Raw genomic sequence first — 5,895 nt, 5'->3', positions numbered from 1 at the left:
GGGCTCCTTGTCAAAAGATCCTAAAATAGGTCAGAAAGCTACACCAAGAAAGAATATATCTAGCCATTGGTCAGTGGAGGACTCGGAGGTATGAGCAACATAGGTCCATTTTACGTGAACTGCGAAAGGTGCAAAGGCACATGTAGAGTGCAATTCTGAAGCTTTCCAATGCGAAATGCTCCTTAATACTTCCCTTCTGATGTGGAGAAGATTGATGTCTTTTCTAGAATGCACAAGGAGGTCAATGATAGAGTTATGCAAGCTATTTTAAGGTTTGCTATGTCCATGCCCTAAAATTTATTTTAAAGAGTTATTCTTTCTCAAAGTAATACGATGTGAAGTATCTATGCAACCTGGTTTTATCAAATCTGCCATGGGAAGCTCAGCGCGCAGGGTATATATTTTGGATTCTCTTATATCCTCTCTTTTGGTTTTAGAAAAGGTTTCCTACCTCTCTTTTGGTTTAAGCGTGTAGTTTTTGACCAAGCCCAGATCTTTATAATGGCCTACAATTAAAAGTAAGTGTCATGTGACCTGAATTGTACTTTTGGTATTTTGACATAGATACTAGATTTATCATCTTATACTGTTTATTGACTTTTTTAGTCACACTAGAGTTTAATTGTTATAGATACTAAGTCAAAGCGATGTTATCTTGCCAATTCAACTCCAGTATTTCATGGAAAGGTGAGGTAGTATGTGCATGCGATCATTTTTTATATTACACACACACAGAGAGAGAGAGAGAGAGAGAGAGAGAGAGAGAGAGAGAGAGAGAGAGAGAGAGAGAGAGAGAGAGAGAGAGAGAGAGAGAGAGAGAGTATTGACAATTGAAAAATGGTGTGCAGATCTATTAAAAAGTTAATAGCTAGTATTGAAGCCCTTACCTACGAGGAAATTTTAGAGGCAACAAAGATCATTAGAAGCAGAGTCCCACAGCAATGAATCCCTTACCCTTACCGAGGAGGAAATTTTGAGGCAACGAAGATCATTAGATGCAAATTCCCACAGCAACATGATGGCTTTAGCTATGGTTGGAGAGTGTGCTACAATGCCTATTGCACTCAATGTTGGTACTGTCCTTAGAAAATGTAAGCATGCACTTCTTCTTCTAATGATATCTCAGCTTCTTTATACATTCACTCATAGCACATATGTAATTTTTGTATGTGTAGAATCTATGATTAGCGGAACATACAGATTTGGATGTACGATTATTCAAGGCCACAACAATTGAAACTCTAATTAACAATATGGGCAACAAGAGCCCGATGTGCCGTATGCGTTTGTGACCCCTCCACAATGGCCTAGACCAATTTCCCCACCATGGCAACATCCACAAATGCCAACTCACAAGGAGTGGATCCACCTTGGAGATTCACCGTCCCCTCGGTGAGAGCAAGCACAGCAAGAGTATACTACTGACTATCCCTAATAGCAAGAGCAAGCTTACTCTCCCCCACAACAAGAGAAAGCTTCCCCTACCCAACGACAATATTTTGCATCAGCCTAGTTAACTAGACATCACATATTAAGAACACACCTTTGATGCAATGTGTAAATTCAATATAATTGATAATGTAAGAAGGCATTGATCTTTGTATTAACTGCTCTCAACATGTATAAAATTTTGTCATGCCGGATGTTAACAAGGCATTTTGTATCTCCATGTTATAATGATGATCTATGATATAATCGGTAGCACCAAGAAAACTTACTTCATGGTGGTAATGTCTTTACATGAAATGTTCCTTTCCTTCTCCACGGTACCTATATGAAGAACTCAAAGTAATGTATGCAAGTAATAGCCTATCATGGCTTAACATTGAAATCTATACATTTTCAAGGTCGAGGAGTAGGGAATCCCAGAACGGGTGCATCACTACACATCAATTGGATCTCTTGTCTATGAAAGGCCAATAGACCAATGTCTTTCTAACTTAAAATAGAAATCCCTAGGTGCATCACTACACATCAATTGGATCGCTTATCTAAGAAAGGCCAATGGCTTTCTAGATTGACCACTAACGGGTCTTGACCTTGTGATTGGATTACAACATCTATGATGGAAGAGTGAGTTCCATCACGCATGTCTTGATCCAAGCTCAGACGCCTCTCCATAGTCGCCATCTTCTGTAATGAAATCGCATGCATAATGTTTTCCTCCCAATGAAATACCTAGTCACAAAAAAACAATCAATACTAAAGATTAATGGATGTCACCCTAACATAATTTCTTACAAACACAAACAAACTTTATGTTTCAATTTCACCTGAATGTAACATCTGGCATTGTTACTTTGCATTCAATGACATCTTCTATAGAGGTCCTCTTTACATCCCATCCCTCCTCCCAAAACTAGTTCATCTAATCATTATCCAACGGACCTCACTTGATATGTTAACTTTTTTTCTTGACACCCTCACATGATGCAAACATATGTGCAAGGGTGCTAAATGGTATAAACCGACTCAGATGGATGTCCTTAGAACCTGTTGATGGTTTCATTGCTACATGGTCAAGAAGGTTAATGAACATAGCAAACAAAATAAAATCACAAATAAATCATGATTAAAAAACATACCTTAACGAAGTTTACCAGACTATTAAGATAGAAGAAAAAAGAGGATAAGATAAGAAGAAGAAGAAGAAGAAGAGATGAAGCAGATATGGCGAAAATAAGTGACGCTATAAGAGAGATGGGAAACCAAGAGAACTAAGTTCAAATTGTGGAGAAAGTTTTCAATCAGACTAGTTTTCAATCAGAAAGTTTTCAATCAGACTAGTTTTCAATCAGAAAGTTTTCAATCAGACTAGGTTTTCAATCAATCCATGTGAAATAATGTTTGATCTTTATACCAAAATTTTTGCAAGAACTTACTCTAAGAAAACTCATCATGTCAAAGTAACTTTCTTGTAGACTATCTTGGTTATTTAACGGCTTCTTAGCCATACATAAATGAACTATTGATATTTTTCTATGTATTCATTAGCTTGCCATGAAACATGCAATTTGACCAATGTTGCTGCCACTTGCAATAATTTTCTTAAATATACTTGTCACAATAAAAGTCTACTCATCACAATAAAAATCTTCTAAAGAGGCCTCTAAACAGAGGCGACATAATGTTTTCACTACTTTCCTATACTTTTTTATATGCTTTTTAGCCAACAAGATGATTTATATTCTGAGGAACCCTATGGTGATGACCCAATCAAGGTCTACACTAAAATTTTCCATGCTACTTATAGCACGAGCAATGTTTAGTTTGTGTATGGCTACTTAAGTCTCTTTTGCAAGTTTTTTTTCTTAATACAATCATGTCTTGAAGGAAATTTTCAGGAATTGAAATTTTCCTTGGGGGTAAAAACTAATTGTAGTAATAAACATTATCACTAATTTCTTTAAATCAAAGGGATCTATAATACCACTTGACCACAAGTGCCCATAACCACCTTAGTTGGAAATTTATATAAACAATTCTCTAAATATGCACAACTATTTGTATTGATCACATGATAAAATGCAAGTAACTTAAGAAGAATTCCATGATCTAGTGCTTCATCAAGAAAGATTTTGCTTTAAAATTCTCTAAGAACCATGGAACTTGTATGATCATCATATCTTCTCTCTTCTGTGTTCTCCAAATATGATAATAAAAGACCATTGATACCACCCAGCCTCCCAACTTCAACTTCTTTGTTTATAATGTTGGATTCCTCTAAAGCTCATTTGTTGAACCTTGGTGGTAAAACCTCCACATTTGACCAACTCACATAACTAGCTTGCTCAAGAGTTAATGTCTCAACTATCCCATTTTGGGTGTTATTCTATTTTGTGAAGGGAAGGGATGGGTACTGAAAGATGAAGGCGGGGGGACACCACCGTGCTAGTTAACCGATGTATATTTTCAGATCAAATGGTTAGCCAGATTATATTATAACCGACGATAACTTACTTTTCCTGGTAGACAAATATAAAATTAAAGCTACCTGGTTTAATTATAGTTTATGGATAAGAAGAGAGAATGACCTGAAACATCAAGTCGATTATTTAAGAAAGAGAGAGAGCGAGCAAGCAGCTGCATGAAGGGGGAATTCTCGCAAAGAGGTGGGAACAGGGCCTACTATAAGAAAAAGGTGCAGAGAAACGTGGTCACAAGAGAGCTTAAAAATAGAGGAGATCAGGTAGTGTAGCGAAGGACAACTTGCCGGAACCGATCAGGGAATGAATGCAAACTAAGGCAGTAGTACTCTAGCAGCATCACCAGCATATTATATGTATGTATATGTATGTATGCAGCAGTCTTGTAATAATTATATAATATCAATGCTAATCCGCACGGATGAAGATAGATTTGGGCGGCACTGATCAAGGTGGCCGGCAAGTCATCCTTGGCTGCAGCACACACACACATGGTCATGCCCTACTTCTAAGCTCCCCAGCGATATATACTGCAGCAGCAGCAGCAGCAGCAGCAGCAACAACTCCTCCTCCTCCTCATGATTCAAGCGATCACACGCTCTGCTCATGCCCTACTACTAATTCTAAGCTCCCTGCAAGCAAGCAAGCAAGCGATACTGCAGGCAGCAGCAGCAACAACTCATGATTCAATCATCACACGCTGATCTACGCGGTGCCCTACTGGATGGATGGTATGTATATAACGCACACCAGCATGTGCACATATTTATAAGGGAAGTGAGGGTGGCCTCGGCAATATTATGTATGTACTATTTGTCGGACCAGCCGTCGTGGTGTTTCAAGCGTAACCGTTAATGGTGGCCGGCACTTTTAACTGTGCTTGTGTGTGTGCGCCTAAAAAGAGAAATGCCACCCAAGTAGCCCTAACAACAACGTACACACACTTGTAATTTTCTAAACCTTATTAACGGCCAAATAAAATATACACACTTTTGGTTTCGTGAAACACCAATAATAATTATTATTATTTAGAACCTGCATGTGAAATCCAGTCCCCCCCCCCCCCCCCCTTCCTTTATGCTCTCCAGAGATTCCATACTCTATCCTTCATAATACACTTAAAAGCCAAAGGATGGATTATTTACTTGGCACACACATGATGCCAAATTCGACTACTATTGTTCATCTTATCATATCATCCTCGTCATCATCATCATCATCACGAATTCATCCGATGTTTTTCCCTTTGTCATTCTTAATCCATGTTATAAATACAAGCCACACCATCCCAGCCCCATCAATGTATATTCATCTCAAAGGCCTTGTAAAAGCAAATTTGTCAGTTCTTTTTAAGCTTTTTTTTTAGTGATGTGATTTTTATTATCCTTGTTCAAATGATGCATGGAAAAGTGTACAATAACTACACCTCAACAAAATTGCCAGTTCTTTTGAAGTTTTTTTAATAAAGTGATGTGATTTTTATTATCCTTGTTTGAATGATACATGGAAAATTTTACAATAACTACGCCTTAACAAAACAAAAGCAAACCCTTTGAATAGTGTTTGTGCATCGTAGTATGGAATATATCAAGTTGTGCAAGTAGTATGCATAGCATATGACAAAGAAGTTGACATCAACTTATCAAGTCTAGAAGCTACTTACAAAAAAAAAAGTCATTCCAGAAAACCAAAAAGATGTACCACATACAAATGAAAAGAGGCCAAATGTTTTCCTTAAAAGCAAGCATGGAAAGAGGATTCATCTTCTTATGTTGTTAGACAAAGTTTAATGGCAAACAAGGAGAATGTCAAATAAAGTAATGTGACTTAAGTATGACAACTTAAGTATGAATGTTTGAGAACATCTACCTTTAAAGAGAAATACAACAATTATTCTACAAGTCAGATGTGAATTCACATATTAATCCTTATTATATCATGTAATAATAGTGATCAAGGCAATTATATA

General features: G+C 37.2%; 1 long non-coding RNA gene across 1 annotated transcript; it reads right to left on the bottom strand.

Moving 5' to 3' along the window:
• Positions 1 to 1,697: 1,697 nt before the first annotated feature.
• Positions 1,698 to 4,642, bottom strand: LOC147607776 (uncharacterized). Its single transcript, XR_015264583.1, has 2 exons — positions 2,274 to 4,642; positions 1,698 to 2,178 (listed from the first exon to the last, which is right to left on the bottom strand). It is a non-coding gene; the product is annotated as an uncharacterized LOC147607776 (long non-coding RNA).
• Positions 4,643 to 5,895: the final 1,253 nt, after the last annotated feature.

Source organism: Cibotium barometz, chromosome 54 (genome assembly GCF_041138505.1).
Source record: "Cibotium barometz isolate CiBa-2024 chromosome 54, ASM4113850v1, whole genome shotgun sequence".
Taxonomy (NCBI): domain Eukaryota; kingdom Viridiplantae; phylum Streptophyta; class Polypodiopsida; order Cyatheales; family Cibotiaceae; genus Cibotium; species Cibotium barometz.
Note: the sequence above shows the minus strand (reverse complement) of the source record. Positions and strands in the feature narration are given on the sequence as shown.